Source organism: Mus musculus, chromosome 2 (assembly GCF_000001635.26).
Source record: "Mus musculus strain C57BL/6J chromosome 2, GRCm38.p6 C57BL/6J".
Lineage (NCBI taxonomy): Eukaryota > Metazoa > Chordata > Mammalia > Rodentia > Muridae > Mus > Mus musculus.
In genome coordinates this window covers 8,946,065-8,965,849 of record NC_000068.7, presented here as the reverse complement: position 1 = coordinate 8,965,849, position 19,785 = coordinate 8,946,065, and the positions used below count along the sequence as shown (strand labels likewise).

The following is a 19,785-nucleotide window of genomic DNA, read 5'->3' as shown; positions in this document are numbered from 1 at the left end:
CACCCAGAATTGACTTCTGGCCTAAACACACACACACACACACACACACACACACACACACACACACACACACACACATTCTTACACACATGCACATAGGAACACATATACCATGTGCATACCCCTAAGTGGCCAACTGAATTACCAAATTGCTTTTAAGAATTTATGCTTAAAATGCCTTGCATCAATGACATTTTGAGGTAACTTTTCTGTCTCTGCTTTATATGATATGTCTTTCATTAACATTGGATAGCTTTCCAGTTAAAATGAAAATGAGTTTCCCATCACTACCTATATTTCAGTAGTGCAGTAGCATATAACAATGCCTTTTGATCTGGAAAGTGCAGTGACTGGATTCACATGGCTTAGGCTCAAGTTAACCACCACATCCTCCTTCCATCTAAAAATAGCCCATATCTTTCCAAATGGGTACCAAACCCTCTAAGTTCTTAGAACTTGTTTTTCCCCCATACTTAAATTTGAAGCCACCCACCTGGTTTTAGGTATTTTTTGAGGTAGAAGGGAGGGCTAAAAGGCAGTATTCTGCAGAATATTCTCTTGCCTTTCCTAGTTACCAAAGTTCTATTACTTCCGTTACAAAGTGGCTTTGATGTGCTTATGGGTGAGAGGGCAAAGGAACCAGAGTCAGAGTAGGTTTGAATGTGTGGGGTATGACATTAATTTGCACTTGAATAATCATTTCTGGATATGCATACAGGATATCAGCATATCTGCTTCAAACATGGGGAAAATCCCCTAAAGTCAGTCAACTCATTGCTCTACATAGTTTAAACCACAGGCTCAAATTTTTTTTAAACCAAGTTCATTATTGCTGTGTGTCATGCAGATATCAGTTGACTTTATTACAGAAGAGTAAACTTTGCACAAACCAAAAGAGGTAATGATCTTAATATGATCCCATTGGAAAAACCATGGTTTCTACCAAGTATTTTCCTATTTATAACAATAGAGAAGAATCATGTGTCCAGTATATTCAGCTTCCCCACTTAGTAGCATCTTGCAAAACAGCAGAGCAATGACACAGACAGGCAAGATACAGAACATTTCTTTTACTGTACAATTCTTTTCTGTTGGCCTGATAATAGCCAGACCAACTTCCTGCTTGTCTCCATTCCCACACTAACCCTTAGCAACCTCTAACCTATTGCATTCCCATACTTCTCTTATTTCAGGAACGGCACATAAGAGAATTGTATTGTGTGACTTTTGAAGTTCATTTTTATCCACTTAGTGTTGTTCTTCAGAGACTCATCAGGGTTTTGGCGGATGGAAGTATATGCCTTTATTGCCAAATAGTGGTCCATGGCAAGTGTTTAACCTCAACCTGCTGAGGAAAATTGGGTTGTTTTCTGTTGTTTTTGTTTTGTTTTCTTTTGCTTTTGTTTTGCAACAACTGTAAACAGATGTTGCTTTAGTGATCCATTTAGTGTCATATTTTTTCTTATTTTGCACTTTTATGTATTGATTTGACTTTCTCCAGTAGCTGGAAAGAAAAGCGATCTAGTGCTGTGTGGTATTCTTAAGCATGTGCAGCTCTGATGTCTCTTATCAAAGGAACATTTGTTGCATGAGTTTTGTTCAAGTGTTAGTTACAGGGCTTTTGGCCATAAACTCAGGGTTACTTCTTAAAAAACAATATATGTTAAGTGTGGTGTCCCAGCATAGGAACACACTTAAAACACAGCTATGTATTGACTGGCTAATAAAATGCAACCAGAGACTTCTATGGACTTGCCCTGCATTTTCCTGTGAGAAGTGTGTAGATGCTTTCTAGTCTAGAATCTATAGCTATTTTAGAGACTATAATCACTCCACACAAATGATAACAGTTACATTCTATTACAGGACAGTTATTTCATAGACTATAACCACGACACATAAACTAAGAACAATTCTGTTACATGAGGTAATCATGGAGAGTAACAATATTATATATATAAAAGCCTCCCAATAAACCAAAACCAAGTGTCTCTTCCCCCAAATGCTCTTCCTCCATGAGGTACTTCTCCATTATCTAGTACATAATGTGAGAGTGAACACACGCCCAAGGTTTGGAAGGTAATGGTTTTCTTTTACTTGAAAGCACTGGGGAACCACCCAATGAAGAATGTCAAGGTAAAATTTTTATTTTTGAAGATTATTTGGGTATATATAGAAATGAATTGGTGAATGCATATAAAGAAACTGCTAAGAATAGAAATAAGGAGACAATTAGGCATCTAGAAATGTAATTCATTTATAAGTGTTTGAACTCAAGAGTGGATAACAGCAATCTATATAGATGGGCATTCCAGGATTTTATAACTTACATGTCCAGAATAATAAATAAGACTCTTCTCACTGTATTGCAGTTCTAACTTTCAAGAGGACAGGTGAAGAGATCCTTAATGCAAACTGGAAACAAACATATAGAGGAAAAAATGATCACTTGAGAAAAAAGGAGAGTGAGAGTATGAAAAATTGTTTTGGAAGAAAGGATGTGAAAATAAAAAATTAATTGTCTCTATGCTTATGATATATTTGAGACCAATGCAAGGAAGTGTAACAGATATATGGATATTTTGTCTATCAGAAAGGAATGAAATAATGTGAATGGATGGAACTTTCCCTGCAGATACCACTAATAAAATGCAGTGCAGAAATCATCACATAGTTTTAGACCTTTAGTTAATCACTACATTGGCTATGTGGTTAGTCATGTGAGTCCCAAAGAATAGTTATCTTAAATGTTTAGCTTACATATGCCTTCTAAACAAAGTATCTCTTAGAAATAGATTTCAATAGCACATGACATATAGTATTAAGGCCAGAACCACACCCTAAATATAAGCATTTGGATTTGTTTTTTGTACCTTGGGCAAAATATAATAATCTATTTTCAAATACTGTGTGCGTTTGTATGTGTGTGTGTGGGGGGGGGGAGGATTGAGTTTTATAAGCATGTATTAAAGGCTCAGAGAGCTTATAGACATCAAATGATTTTTTTCAAAATAACAACATAGTGATTGAAGTGTAAATGAATCATGAAATATACGGATTAAATATGCTTGAGTTTATTACGCATAATTAAAATTTAAGACCTTGCTCAGGGCAAAGAATGACTGAACTTTTCTATGGAACTCCAACACCTGGGAACCCAAATGCTGTATTACCAAACTCTTCTATGGACTGAAATATCTATAAATCCCACTGCTTATTTTCCTATGCAAATTTTTAAATACTTTAAAAATGTTTAGGAAGAAATAGTTTGTCTTGAATATCCAAATAAACATGGGTTTGTTTAGAGATATGAAAAATATTGAAGATATTTTGCTGTAGCTCATTGGCAGAGTGTGTGTCTGCCACATGCAAGTCCCAAGGTTTAAATCACAGAAATGCGAACATAAATTAAGAATTAGTCTGTTTGATGTTCTTTAGTTATAAATAATCAGCTAAGCCATACAGGAGATTACATGTAACTTTCTGAAAAAAAATGTTAAGGTCAAACCTCAAAATGTATAACAAATGAAACAAAATTTAGGAATTATAGATTATGATACCTCTTGATTCTACAGTACATGGGATCAGCTACATAAAACCTTTCTCATCTTGGACTTCAAGAAGACTTATAGCATTGAGACAACAACATTAGGCTAGGCAAGTCACATGCAAGCTTTGTAATAACTTCATATTTTGTTTTCTGGTGAGAGTGGACCTCGGTCACACTTGCATTTAAAACTAATCAATGTTAAGTAACCTGGGTGTCTTTGAAGTTGTGGTTTGACTGCAGATTTTGACTACATTACAGTCGTGAAAATCATGATTCTGCTATTGCCTGCTGCTTGGGCAGGAGGTGTTTTTCTTGTTTGAACTTGAAGTTCAAGTGAATGCGGTTCTGAACATTGTGTTCATTATAACTTAGAAATTTAAAAAATGTATTTCAATGAAAATCTCAGCTTCCTCAACTATATTTTCTATTTCTTAATAACAATATATTATGGCATTTTCAGTAATTTGAGGTAGAGTCTTGCTATCTAGTTCTAGTTGACCTAGAACTCACTACAGGGACTGAGCTAATTTTGAATTTATGGGTGATTCCCCAACTTCTGCCTTCTCGGTGCAGGGATAAGAGGCTCTTACCACCATGCCTCACTTAATCATATGGATGTTAATCATAACTTACAACTTATTTTGGATTCTTGTCAGAAATATAAGAACAAGACTAGTGATCAAATACATTTCAGGATTATAATTTTGTACTTGTTTTATGTTGGCCCCCAAATTAAGTTGCATCATTTAAACTAAAACAAAATAACAACACAATCCATCTCTCAGGCTTACGAGATGTCACAGCCTGGTGCTTAGCCCAATGACCTAAATATGAGTCCCAGAACTGGTAATGTAGGAGAGGGATCTACTTTTACCAACTTGTTCTATGACTTCCACATGCACATACATGACCCCCCAACCAAATAAATACATGTAAATTAGTATAAAATCCTTCTCTCTTATTTATAACCCATAGAGTCTAATTTTGAATTTTGAGACATAAATTAAATAAATCTTTACTTCTTGCTTTATTGTTTATTTTGAAGGATTCGTGAGTTCTCAGGTGTCACTCCATACAGTCCTCAGGGACTTGTAAAGACCCAGCTTATTAATAGGCAGACTACATACAGGTCTTCAAGCGGGGTAGCTAAGATGATTAGGGAAACAAAGATGTTTACTAAGTGTACATCTCATGTATTAACCAATTTTTCCATTTGGTCTAGATGTAGATGATAATATTGGGAGAGAGGAATTATAATCTCTGTTTTCAAAGGAACTGATCCTGTCTAATGGTAGGAAGACTGTCTGAGGTCCTGGTTGGGAGCATTATGTGCATTCCTTCTGCTGTTTTATGCTGCAAAGATAGCATACCCTGTGTCCTCTCTTAATGCATATTGAATCATTTCCTTAACAATAACGTTTCATGACCTTTAAATAACTTGGATAAGGACATAACTAGTTTATCGCGACTTACGGGGCTTTTCATAATTTGTAGCCTGTTTTGATGTCCTGAAATTGCTTATGGTTTCCTGAGCAGGGCTAAGGGTGTAGCTTAGCAATATATAAAGCACTTACATGATATTGTAAGACCTTTTGCTCAGTCCTTACATCAGAAGGAAATGTTGCAATAAAATACATACAGGAGTTGCAGAGTGTACTTAATAGAAAGAAAAATGTGGAGGTGTTTGCTTATGTGAAAATATTATTGTGATACTATACTAATCTCCAGAGTTAATTATTCTAGTAGGCTCAACTGGAAACAAGCTCCCCTCATCCCTGACACACACACACACACACACACACACACACACACACACACACACACATTCATAAACTCAAAAAGGGGAGAGCACATGTGTTTGCATGAGAATATGCATGTGTGACAAGGGAAATACTTCCACTTATTTTGTGATTCAATCCAACTGATAATTGGTATAGGGTCCTAAACTGAAAGTAGTATTTACAATTCTAAATAGTGCTTCTTTCTACCCATTTGTTTTGGGTTTAAAATTCTACTTCAGTTTTAAAATTTTTTAAATTCATTTGACTAGGTGCTTTGCAGGGATTTTATATACATATAGAGAAAAATCTTATGAAGATGCCTAGGAAGGACTTCAGATGACAAACGGAGAACACTGTAATGTAGTCAGAAAGCGAAGATTGTGGCTTATGAGAAAAGAATTCAGCGGTAATATTTTGTGAAAGAAAACAAGTGTGGGAACCAAATGCTGTGCATTGTAATCTGGGTAGCAATTGATTTCAGTGAAGTTTTCACTTTCTTGGTAGCCAGAGCCTTTTCTCCGCCTCACTTTCTATTGACTTAGAGTCTGGCTCTGTCTTTCTCAGCCTTTTATGGAATTCCTTCAAGATGCCTATATTGGTTTAAATAATGAGTTTTACAGCAAGTTTAAATAAAAATGAAAATCACCTCTTAGAGAAGAAGAATGGGGGAATGTATGAGAGATAGAGAGAGGGAAAAAAGCAGAGTCAGGAAAACATGGAGGTGCACACATGGTATGGTTATAGGATAAATGTCCCAGTCCTTACTCCATCTTAGGTTTATTTGTTTCTTTCCAGGTAGGACATTTCTGTGTAAGTCTTGGCTGGCTAGAACTCCCAGTATAGCCCTTGCTGTCTTCCTGCCTCAATGTCCCACATGTCATGCTAGAATTATAGGTTTGTACCACAAAGCTTGACTTATTGTCTCTCTTGTGCAAAAGGCCCATTAATCAGGGGATTCAAGTCACCTTACGAAGCTTGGAATATTTTATACCTTGAATAACATGTGAGTAAATGCATTGAGACTGAGCCTTAAAGTCTTGTCAGGTTTTCTTCTTCCAATCCAGAGGTAAACTTTCCTCCTAGGGGTTTCTGTTGATCAAGAACAAAACAAAATGGATGGACCTGAAAGGAGCCCTTTGAAATGTAAGGAACCCTTACTCTCTTTGTACATACATGTTCTCCATTCCCTACCAAACATTGAAATCGGCCAATCAAACTACAGCAAAGCAAATAGCAAGGTAGGTAGCAGATAATTTGAATTCACAGAGGTATCCCTGTGGGAGAAGAACGAATCGAGAAGCCCAGATGTTTTTCTTGGTGGTTTTGCTTCCTCCATAGCCTTCTTAAAACTGTTTCAAGCTGCTATTAGAAATGCCACAGAGTCAGAAGTGAACGGAAACTCCCGCCCAATGACACCACCAGAATGTAATGTTACTCAGCTACACTTTAACAGGCAAACAAGCTGAGACACTTCACATGGGAATGGGCAGCCACTCCTACAGTACAGTCCACAAGTGGTCAGCTAGTTGTAGTGATACACACCTGCAAGGCCAACTCTCAGAAATGAGAGGCAAAAGGATCGGGAGTTCTAGGCTACCCTCAATAGTGAGTTAGTAAGACCTTATGTCAAAAAGAAGTAATCAACACTCAGCCTTAGAGTACACATTAAGACTTTCACTTCCTTTGTTAATAGCATCCTCTGACATGGGAAGTATAGAATGGTGAGTGATCTTTATGAAAAACTGGAATTTAATGCAGCCCAAAGGTTTGTAGTGCCACGTGGAATTCTCTGAGATGTCATACTTTGTTGTATCTGGGATATTCTTTGTTGAGAACAGTAATGTCAAGGAAATAAATCAAGGTATCTGCTTGAAGATATGTAGAGGGCATTCACTGGGAGATAGCTCTGCTTGGAAGGTACGAACTTCAGGCTGCTGAGAAACATAGCTATGCTTTTTGAAGCTGAATGCACAGAAAAACCTCTGGGGATCATATGGCAGGTAGGTTCTGCTCTAGGAGGACTGCATATTCTATCTTTAATATGTTTCTGTCTTAATATGATACAATGTGACTGGTCCAGGAACATTTAGAAATCTGTTCTTACCATGACAAAATGGAATGTCTTGGAGGAGAGTGGAGTAAGGACATAGTTTTGAATTCAACAAAAATGATGGCAAATTGGCACAGAAAATCCATGTTGAATAACCATCACAATTAAGCCAAGCCGCAAGCCAGTAAGTCACCCAAAAATTGATGGCCACAACAGATGGTTATGAATGCCATTAACTCTTATTGTTTCTCAACTTATTTACCTCTAGAGACTCTTGGGATGGATATAAATATCAGTAATATATTAAAAGCATTCTGGTGCTAATTTTGAATGTATGTGCCTACAGACATATTTATTTGTATGGCTGTGACAGATGCTTTCCCACTAAGAGTTAGATTTAAGAAAAGCCCATTGAGAAAATGTACAATAAACTTCTAATGCAATATGATACATATATACTCATTGAGAATGTATTCTACCTACCCACTGTCATGTGAGGACCGATCCAAACATCATTGATTGCAATGAAATGGATTCTCATTGATGTTACATTGAACAGTTTCACGTTTTAAATGTGTGTGCTTTCTGTGCATTAGCATAGACTTTTTGAGGAAGAAGAGATTAACATAACTAGATAACACACATTTTATTACTGCTGTAACAAACTGATCTTTATTATAGGTGTGACACTTTCTTGCATACAATTTATTTTTATAATTTAATCAAATATCTCTGAAAATATTCATTTTGTCATTTCAACTTGTAATTTTTACCTCAGATTCTTTTTGCTATTTTGACTTTTATTTTTTTCTTGGGCCAGGCAGTGTGACTCACTTTTATAATTCTAGGAGACTGAGGTAGGGTGATTGCAGTGATTTTGAAGCAAGCTTAGGTGAATAATTAGACTGTATCTCAAAATGTAAATAATTAAATAAATAATTATTTTCCTGGTGTTTAGTTTTTAATAATCAATTTAATTCAGTGTAGTCCTTTCAAGTAAAAAAAAAAAATCAAATTGTTTAGGCAATGTAGATAGAGTTTATAAGACATATTTGCTGCTACATAAAGGTGTTTACCCTAAAAACACCTAGTTTTACTAACATAGAACTTCAAGAATGAGAAAGAGTGGTTAGACTCAGTTATAGACGCAAGCCAGCTAACTGAGTTTCCTTTTCATCCTGACTATGAATGTAAACACTTGCATTCTGAAAGCCTTAGGCAATCCACAGAAATTTAGGGATAATCCTTAAATCTGTTGTCAGTTAATTAAAACTGGAAGGCTGCCCAAGTATGGTAGAGCACACCTGAAACCCCAGTGCTCTGGAAGAGCAGGCAGGAGGACCAGGAACTTAAGGAGAATCTCAGCTACATAACAGGTTTCAGACCACCCTTGGCCACAGGAGAATCTTCCACAATAAAAGAAAAAAAATGAATGGAAGGAATTAAGAAAAGAAGGAAAGACAAATAGGCAGAAGGAAGGAGGGGTCCCCCATTTTTATGAAAAATGAAAAAAAAACCTTAATATTCTTATCCAGCATTAGAATAATAAACCATATAATATTATTTCAATATCTTTATTCAGAGAAAAACATATCTGCAAAGGAAAAAATTCTAACTCTAGGATGGAGAGAACCTTATTATCTAATCATACTATATTTTACAAAATAACTACTGTCCTTAGAGCCCAGGAGAAGGTTGAATTCTGCCAACAGGAAAGATGTCATGGTCCGCTGTGCTTTTCCTGTCATGGAGCAGCAACTAACAAGTACCAGGTACAAACAGCCGCTACCTGGGTAAGTGTGACAGCTGTAACAAAAGCTAATGCTAGGAGAGAGTTTCTAATCTTCAGATTTTATAAAATAATTGAATTCTAAGTGGGAGGTATATATTTTAATCACAAATTAACCACAGAAAATGAAGAGAAGTAGAAAGAAATGTCTCCCAAAATTAAATAATTTTAAAGAAGAAAAATGCAATTTCCACTAATGTATAATTGCACATTAGTGCACTCTTTACACTGTGTGGTCAGTGGGTGTACATTATTACCACAAGCCAGACATGAAAAATCCTTTATATGAAAGACAAGTATCATGTTGACCGACTGTGGATACTGACTAGGAGAGAAAGGTAATTCAGAGATGTGGGAATTTGTAATAATAAAAGAAAATCACATCTGTCCTGTATTATTAGAAGGGATTTCTTTCACCCTGGGCTGAATAACTTTTTGTTGTTGTTTTTGTCAAGATTTAAAAAAAAAACATTCATTTCTTTTCTTCTTTATGTTTGTGTTTTTGAAACAAGCAATGTCTCACTGTCTAGCCCACATCTGAACCACAGCATCAAATCATTCTCTCCCCACTCTGTCTGTCTGTCTTTCCCTACATCCCTTCATCCATCTTCCTTCCTTCCTTCCTTCCTTCCTTCCTTCCTTCCTTCCTTCCTTCCTTCCTTCCTTCCTTTCTTTCTCCCCCTCCCCATCCCTCTTGTGTCTTCTATGTACTATGAAGGAATTTAAAATAATTAAAGGAGTTGTGGCATTTTCTCATATAGCCCCTAAGGTGAAATGTGAAAGACACAGCAGCGTTGCAGTAAAACAATGTCAGCTGCAATTCCACTTCCTGGTGTGCGATGTTCACCCCACTACATCTGCCTGATTCTCCCCTTTGTCTCCTTTTCTTTAAATGCTCTATCAAAGTTAGCTTTCCCTGACACCTACTCTGAGACCAGAGCCTCTTTGATACTGCCAGGCACCCAATCATCTAAGGACTTTGCTTATTACTTTACCACTAAACCAACTCAAACTTCTGAGTCTCTACTTTTTCAAAGGACAGCAGCAGGACCTGTCTCTAGGGATCGCACTGACATTTAGAAAAAGCCTGCCAGACTTAGACTATGAGCAGAGTGGAAAGCTCTACCTCTGCTTAAGAATATATCAACAGCTGTGTTCCCAGGAACTGAGCTGAAGGAGGGTTTGAACCAAAATTCTGAGTCAATTTCCTAAGTCATGTGCACGAGGTGACAGCATCCTATTATATAAATTATAAAAGTCAAATATGGGAAGTTTTATTGAACTCGGATATTCTATAGATCTTAATTTCTATATTTTATTACTTAGTATTGTTTGACTAAATTGACTCATACATCTAGTCAGTTGATATACACATTGCTTTGTGAGAATCACTTCAGGCAAATTTCACTTGCAAGTTGCTTGATATAGTTCACAAAGCGGGGTGTGCCTTGTCTGTGTCCAGGTCGACCTTCAAGTGTGCTCATAAAAGTACAGACAATGGAGGTGGATTAAAGCACCCTAAGTGTCAATCAAGTGAAGAAATCAGAGGCATAAATTAAATTGCCACATTAACTTATATTATGTCCTGAATTTCAAGACTACAATCTGAAACCAGGTGTTGTGGTGGATGCCTATAATTCTAGTACTGTTGAGGCCGAGGCAGGAGAATGGGAGCCCCATAGAGCAAAGGCTGTGCAGCTAGACTGTTTCAAAACTTACAGAGGACAATGATTTGATAGTGTTCTTGGAAAATACCTTTATATTCAATGTATAAGTTAAATATGATTAAGTTCATATCATTTATATACTAAAAATCTCCAAATTAATTTTTAATAGTTTATTATATTATTTTCTTTCCTTAGTTTATGTTGTCCAAAAGCTCAAATCAGCAACCATTTTCTCTGGGTCTCATTTAGCAATAGAAGAGAAAGAACAGAAACTAGCACTATATATGGATTTTTCTGAAAGGTTTTTCAGTATTTGACAGATCATACAAGGAGTTTCAGAAAGAATCCTGATTCGTGTGTGTGATGAATTGCACTTTCTTTCTGTTTTATAAATGATTTGATTCGGTTTCTTTTGTTTGCATGTCCTGAAAGTCCACTTGGTTTTCACATAGTTACTTTTTCTTGGCTGTGGTATTACTTGGAAAAAAATGTGTCTTTTAAGAATTAATAGGGCCAGGCGGTGGTGGCGCACGCCTTTAATCTCAGCACTTGGGAGGCAGAGGCAGGTGGATTTGAGTTAGAGGCCAGCCTGGTCTACAGAGTGAGTTCCAGGACAGCCAGGGCTACACAGAGAAACCCTGTCTTGAAAAAAACAAAAAAACAAAAAAAGAAAAGAAAAGAATTAATAGGAGCTCCATTACATCTCAGTTATACTTTCGTGATATTGCTGATTATGATTTTCATGAGAGCGGTAGATTTCAGCAACCGACTCTGTCCCCATGACTGACCAAGAAACATACATGTTTTAAGACACATGAAGACAGTACTGTAGAAGCTTGTATGTAAAATCATCATCTTGCCCCCTCTATTTATCCTTTGAGCTGCTGTCATGCCACTTCATGTTTTATCATTAGAGAGTTTGATAGAACATACAGATATTATCAGAACTTTCAGAACATAACAGAAAGTGGATCAAATGTTGTGACATACCTAGAATCCCAGAGCTCTGATGCTAGGAGGACAATGAATTTCAGGTCAGTTTGGGCTACATAATAAGACCTTGTCTCAAAAGGAATGGGGGAGAAGGGATGAAAAACAAATGAACAAGAAACTTTGTAGCTTAAGGAAATAAGTATATGCATATATTCTTTTCTTCCAAGTATTTGTCACATTTTTTAAGCTTAGGTCATTCTTCACACATTTGTACTTATATATGGATTTTGGGCTGTTCTTACCTACTTAGAGCATAGACATCTAATAGAGCTTGCTGTTGTAGTGAATACTCCATTAAGTATTGAACATGCAGCATAGGAAAGGAGGAACTCAGGAGAGTGTCTGGGATTGTGTGTCCTGCCTTATGTGAATAGAAAGAAGCAGAGACATTGTTCAGAATAGGCATGTATACTGCCCTCAGGTATTTAGAAGAATTCATAATGTATAGAAAAAATATAAAAGTATTTAATTAAGAAATGCATCTTAAGGACTTGAACATCCATGAAATCTAATATTTTTTCAAAATCCTTCATTAACACAGATCCCCTAAGTGAGTCCTGGTCCTCAGTAGGCCATGAAGGCTGGTTTTTAAATAACAATAATTGTTGTCTGTGAGATAATTGTTTAAAAGTTCAGCACATCTATTCCATTGCTTAGGAGTTATCAAAGCACAATTTATATGTATCAACTACATAAGGGATTACTCTTTACTGCAAAGAAGCCAGCAGTCTCCCTGTAGTTATGATAAGTGTGGCAATCTCACTGAGATTTACTAATTTTGTTTTTCTCCAGTTTTCCTTCCTTCATCTTAATCATGTCATTTTTCAAAGCATCGATATTACCAAACACATTACTTAACACACAAGAAAACTCCAAACTCAGTGACAGGAAGATCATCTAAGAATATTATACCTTTTCTAGAATATGATTTCTATGGGTTTTGATGTTGGCTTTTTTTGTTTTGTTTTGTTTTGTTTTGTTTTGTTTTTTTGTTGCTTTATTTTTCCTTTGCACTAGAAAATAAGGCTAGTAGAAGTCATGCTAGTGAGAAGTGGCTTGTTCTGAGATTTGCATAGCTACAATTCTTTCTATGTTTATTTTCCCAGTTTCCACTGTTGATGAATAAATACTCAGGGACTTCCCATGTGGATATTCTAGAGCTACTTTTTAAAATCTTTCCCATTGTCTTCACTGATTGTCTTATTAAAGCTGGGCCAGTGAGGATTTCATTTCCATTTGAGATTTTGTTCTGTAACTCTGGTGTTAGGTAGTTACCATTCTTAGGGACAAGTAAATAGAGAAATCATCCTTCAGTCTACAAGGAAATAACATACATTAACTATGAAAGCCACGCAAAATATGTTTAGAAATGTGATATATTTTATTTTCAAAAATCTCCATGGTGCCTATAACATTCAAAATAACTGTTCTCTCCTTTGCTCACCATTTCTTCTTCTTCTTCTTCTTCTTCTTCTTCTTCTTCTTCTTCTTCTTCCTCCTCCTTCTTCTTATTTTTTTAAAGACATGAGCTGGGTAATTTATCAGTGAAGTGCTTGCTTTGCAAACATGATAACCTGAATCTGATCCCTGAACCCAAGGCAACCATTGGAAATAGTAGCACATACACAAAGTCCCAGTGCTAAGCATGAGACAGGCAGATCCACTGAGTCTGTTGGCTAGCCAAACAAACATACATGGTGAAGTCCAGTGAGAAAATCTGTCCCAAAAAAGCAAGGTAGACTGCATCATCTTGATGAATTGGATGTGCATATATATATATATATATATATATATATATATATATATATATATATATATATATATACTATTATATACAAACATATATACACAAAAGATTAAAAGAACAATGTTGGTCCAAATATAACAGAAACTGTTTATGCTAAATTCTATTAATATAAAAACTAATATTTAGGTTAAATTATATTGAAGTCAAATAATTTACATTAATCTAAAATAATTTATTCATTCCATAATATTTCATATCTATTGCTGTATCTTTAATAGAGATAAAACTATTAGTGTATTTTTAGTCATACCATTGCACATTCTCATTTGGTGAATAACGTTAACGTTCATATTATCTGGAATCGCTGATCTTACATCATGTTTTTAGATCTTTGTATTTGGATACTTCATTTCTTCTAATATTGTTAAGTTGAAATATTTTCCCGTCATCTTTGATTCACCAGGTTTGTATACTTTCAGGTAGCTATTACTTTCAAATGTCAGTCATTTTTATTTATAGAGATCAAATAAATGAGGAAATAGCATACAAATATGTCTTTTCCCACTTCTTCGCATAGCTGAAAATACTTGAATTTACCTCCAACAGTTTGAACAGGGTTCATCTCTGAGTAGAATTCAGACATATGCTCTGCTTTCTGAGGTCTGGACATAACAGAGTGTGGAGGAGTCTTAGAAGCCATTTTGAAACCTAAAATATACTGTATAGGACCACAAGCTTTTTCATGTACTCATTGGTGACAAAACCCTATGAAAGTCATTTGCCTTTTCAATGTGTGTCACTGTTAGGTTTCCCTTGCCAATTGTAAAAGGTTTAAGTATCTACTTTAAAGTGATTTATTCTGTGACATATTGGATCACAGAAAAGGTTAAAAGCATTAAGCCAATCATTCATAGGGAAGAGATGGGGCAGTTATAAGGAATTGTGTTTGAAGGATAAAAGTCCCCCTTTAAAAACCCAGGAGCTGTCCTGAGGCGGTTGTTAGGTCTCATTATTTAAAGAACATGCCAGTCTTCTACACACCATGAAGTAGAAGGATTTGCCCACGTAAATAACCTGGAGTGACTGCTGTGTGAATTATTCCACTCAGTTGTGTTTCACCTTGAATTCAGCATGCTCAGAGCTAAATAATGTAGTCTTTGGTTTAGCTAGAGACAATTTCATGTACATTCACGAAATCTCTTTGAAAAGTTCGATTTGTTCTTTTCCCCTGAGTAGATGTATTTTTGTCTAACCGCTTACTTTTGCTAGTTTGGTGAGTATAAATGTCCTTATTACTCAAGGCTTAGCTTAGGACTCAATGCCTTTCCTACAAATGAAGTTTTGACAGACTAAAAGCATTTGTTTGGTTTCCTGGTGACCATCACTATTTTTACATTTTTATTTTCTGTCATTGAATAAAGGGGATCTCTGTTTTAGAGATAGCTTCTCATAACAGCAACAAGGAAAACAACAACCACAACAACGTGAATTAAATAAAATTTGGTCAGGAAGCAAAGCACTTGGAAGAGGGAAATGTTAAAGATAGCACTGTCAGACTATCTACTCCATGGGGACATGTTCTCTTCATTGTCTTTCTTTGTGAGACCTGTGGGCAGAAATGAACCACGGAATGATTGACCTTAAACTTCAAAAATATGAGGGTACACACTTGACACTTTCCACTATGTCATTCAACTGACCCTTGTGTTTACTACTTGTCTTCCCTCAATTAGTGTCTCCAGTGTGGGCTTAATAAAAATAAAATGTGGGCAGTTCAATGCTCTGAAACAGATCAAATTAGATTTATAGTATGTGGGCGAACTACAAACACAGAGGAAAAGTTTTTCTTTTTCTTCTGTACAATTCACATATTTGATTAAGAAAAAAAACACACATCCTCCTTTAGGATAATGGAAAATGGTTTTTGTTTTGCAAACATTTTAATTAAAATCTTCAAATGCTTATTTATTAACTTCATTAGAAGTATTAACTCATTGTAGATAATAACACACAAGTTGTCGCATACTTTCTGAAGACTCCAATCATTTAAAGAGTTTCATTTCTCTTGAAGCCTCCGTTTTCCTTTCCTGAGTACTGTGATGGAAATCAAACATAACTGATATTTTCTTAGAATAATCAACAGTTTTAAAGCCTTTAATTGTTTTGTAACTATAGTGATTTACCTAACTTAGTAGAGAAAACAGAAATTTGCCAAAACAGGATCTTGAGCTTTTCAGTCTGTCTTCAAGGACCAACCATATGTTAGATAAAATGATCTTTGATGGGGAATTTCTTCATATAGAAGTGCATTAAATATAGTAATGGATACTAATGGAACAATTTAATAAGCCTTAAGATCCTCCTACAGTTAATAGCAAGAACAAAATGAAGGTCGGAAAGCAGGGCAAAGTTAAAATGAAACAGAGAAAAACAAAGACATGGGGCAAGAAATAGCTATTTCTATTTTGTGATTTGATAAAGTAGATATGAATATGTGATGATTGATTTAAATGGACTTAGTAACTCTGGCGATAGAGGGGTTTTTTAGCTTACAATATCACTAATTACATAACATACATGATACTGTTATATGCTTGTTTCTGGACATAACTGTCTAATAAAAGTTAAGAAGAATATAAAATTAGAGGACTCAATTTTTAAGAAAAATGTTCATGACTTAAGTTCATGGGCAAAGCAATAAAGATATTAAAAATTGCTTCCCTAGGTAGTTTTTATAATTTTTAAAGATATGATTTGAAAATTTATATTAACTTGTTTTTATTTTATCTGTAAATTTCCACATGAGATCAGTGACTATTTACTTCTGATACATAAATTCAGATGAAAATAAACAGATAAGAGCTTTGCCTTGTACATAGTCATGGGGGACATATTGATTTTGTTATAATGAATACCTAGTTAGCTGTTATGTTGATTATTGCATCAATATCTATTTAATTTAGAGCCCATCAAATATTTTCTCTTGTGTGTCATCTTAGGTTTTATGAACACAGGATGCAGAGAATTTAAATAGTGGATAGGCAGGCAAATAATATACTGCAGTGAACTTTCGCTGATCAATTTTGGATTGGCACAGGTCATAGTATTTATTTATAGTATAATTGCAAACATGAAGGAGTTGGGAATATTTTTGGAGACTCCTTTACACTAAAATCTAAATTGTACAGTCTTAGAAAATGAAACATTAAAGGTCCTTTGTTCAGGACCTGATAATATTTTCAGGACCTGGTAATACGCATATGTTCAAATATAGTCTCCTTAAGGATCAACTATGCTCAAGTTTTCATAAATGAGAGGATAGAGAAGTTTCCAATTCCAGTTCAATTATTTTGAATATCTTTTAAATAATAACCGCATTTGATTATTTAAAGTGAAATGCACGTAGTATCCTGTCCTGGTGTCCTGGTAGTTATTCTTTGATTGATGGTACCAGCATTTAGCTTGTTAACAAGGACTGTGTAAACTGGATAAACAGTGGTTTATCTGCCTCTGTGGATGCAGTCAGGGAAAAAAATTATAAAAAGCACCATCAGCTTGCAAGTAATGGTGGTGTGAAGTTATCATGAGAAGACTGGGATCAATCAGACACACTCAGATTACACATAGCGAACAAAAACTGGTCCCCCTGTCATTATGCTAAAGGGTGTGCAGCTTTGCAGCTCCTATGAGAGTCATACGTTCGGGTGAGATGGTACAAAAGAGTTCCACATACATTAAAGGGTGTGATACAATTATGAAATGTAAATGCCACATCAATGCAGGCTGGCTTGCATCTCCTAGCAGAGCATTATATTCTACAAATCTGCTCATTCCTAATTCTCCACCAATTTAAATATTATAATACATATTATCATTGATTGAATATCCATGGGAAATTCATCAGTAGACCTTAGTTTGAGCCCGAGGTAACATTCAAAAGAGTATTTAATTTTCCAAGTAAGCAATGAGCACGATACTAAGTAAATTAAATTTTCTTTGAAAAACTATGGGCTATTGATATTATCTGAATTAAGAGAAATAATTAAGAAAAATATTGTAGCATTTTGATTTGTTTTTTAATAATTTCATAACGTCTAAAAATATTGGTACACATCAATCAGATATATTTAATCTGTCAAAAACTAAGTCAATAAAGTATATATCTTAGACTGTCCCTAAAGAGGTTTTTAATGAAAGACAAAATGTCAGGTAAGTGTTTAACGCTTCATTTTTTGTTTTTCTGAACAATTGAAAGCTTAAGTTTCAGTTGCTTTGTGGAAAAAGAACCCACGGGAAGACAAGATGACTTCCCATGACAACAAATAAGTAATTATGTTTATTTTTTTCTCCTTTGAGTGAAATTGCATTACAGTTTCCAAAGGATTCTCTCACAATTACTTGTTCATTATAAAGACAAAAAATTTTGTGTAGCATTTGGAATTTTATCAATTCAGTTCGAGAATATTCCATCCAAAATGTCCCAAGTTACATGACTGATTATAAATGTTGCACAATGAAACATGATTGTTAGTTGATTTTTCTGCTGTTCTTTTAAAATGAGAATTCTTATTTAAATTGAAAACCACAGAAAACATAAACACGTACTTTTATCCTTTTTCTTTATCTACTTTTGTTTTTCTGGTTTTAGGTCTAAACCAAATAAAAAAATAACAGTTGAAATCAATTTAATTTTCTTTTTACCAGTAGTACATTCTAATTTAGTCATCTTTCCTACTATTTCTTTGAGTATACAAATCGACAATTTAACTCACCACAAACACAATTCTATACCTGCTCCTACTTGTAAATACTTTGAGTGAATCCAAAGAAACACTACATTGGCACATGTGTGTTTCTTGGACAGGAACATAATGTGCTCATGAAATTCAAATTCACTTGCTGGTATGATTACTATTTCTGCATTTGTCCCAGAAGGATATGTGTCAAACATCCTCACGTAGCACACCCACAAAGGAAACCATGCACCGTTTTAACAATAGCTGACTTGCTGATTTATGGTTCCCCATAATCTACACCCTCTTCACATTGTTAAAATTACAGGAGAGAAAAGAAAATTCAATTCAGTTAGGGCAGCCAGTTGAAAGGGAAACTAAAATTTCAATGCCATTTGAGAAAACATTGGCTGAAAGATAATGCTGCCTATGGTACTTACACTGCCCTGCCAGGGGGACAGGGTGTCCAGAGTCCTCCTGAAGAGCAGTGCACGTTGTTACATCAACCCCAACAGTATCATTCTGGATTTGAGTATGATGGCCAGCAACGAAGGCCAGCAGCTGATTTTTCCAGTACTAACTCTAGAGTCAGTCAGTAAAATCTAAAGATATTCTCTTTGAGGAAGTATATTCTTTTACTCACCACTAAACCATTACACATCTTAGCTGATCTGTGGAATGAGATTAAAGTTTCTACTTTTGAATCACCAGACTGAAGCCTGTGAAGAAAAGAGCAAGCTAGTTTGCTAAGCTAATCTGCTCCTACCATTTGAAAACATCACACTAGTATAGGACATAACAGAAAACATTCCTGTGCAAAGCTCCTTGTTCAAATGAGTCACACACTGGTGTAAAACCAGGGGCAACAGCTACAACCAGAGTAGATTTTATTTTCACCATTGAATCTGAGCTACATTTGCACTGTTTCTTGGCAGCTGGTTATCCTCCCAGTCCTCTTAGAAGCAAAGGACTTTGTTTCACCAAAGTCTACTCAACATAACTAAGCTTTTACCCATGCCTGCATGATGGATATGCATCATGCTTAAGGAATTGGTGTGGAACAGTGGTTATCCCTTAAGGAAAACCCCTTTACATCTCTTAATATGTGAATAGATGAAGGCAAGAAGTCTCTGGAACTTGATCTAATTATTTTGGGGCAACTGGGAAAGAGAAACCCTTTATCTGGTGTCTATAAACCCCTTCCCATTCAGCAACAATGACAGACTTCAGTTAACTCTAATTATATTCTGTATCTATCTTCAGATTGCAAGGAGGTTTTCATATAGCATGATTAGCTTCATGTCCCAGCTTAGAAAATACTTTCACACATCTCAGAATGTTCTAAGTATCATATAAGCACTCAGCATTATTTTTCTAATTTTGCCATTCAAATGTCACCCCTGTACTTCCTGATTTTTTTTTTTGTATAAAACACACACATGAGAGTTTCAGAATGATTGACAAAGGGAGTAAGA

At 35.4% G+C, this 19,785-nt stretch overlaps 1 long non-coding RNA gene across 1 annotated transcript in view; it reads right to left on the bottom strand.

Annotated features, from left to right (window-relative positions):
- The window catches only part of Gm30957 (predicted gene, 30957), a 28,998-nt gene extending 10,084 nt beyond the window's left edge, over nucleotides 1-18,914 (bottom strand). Inside the window, exon 1 of the long non-coding RNA NR_168337.1 lies at nucleotides 18,751-18,914. This is a non-coding gene — a long non-coding RNA (predicted gene, 30957). The remainder of the gene's footprint in view (nucleotides 1-18,750) is intronic.
- Between the last annotated feature and the right edge of the window lie 871 nt (nucleotides 18,915-19,785).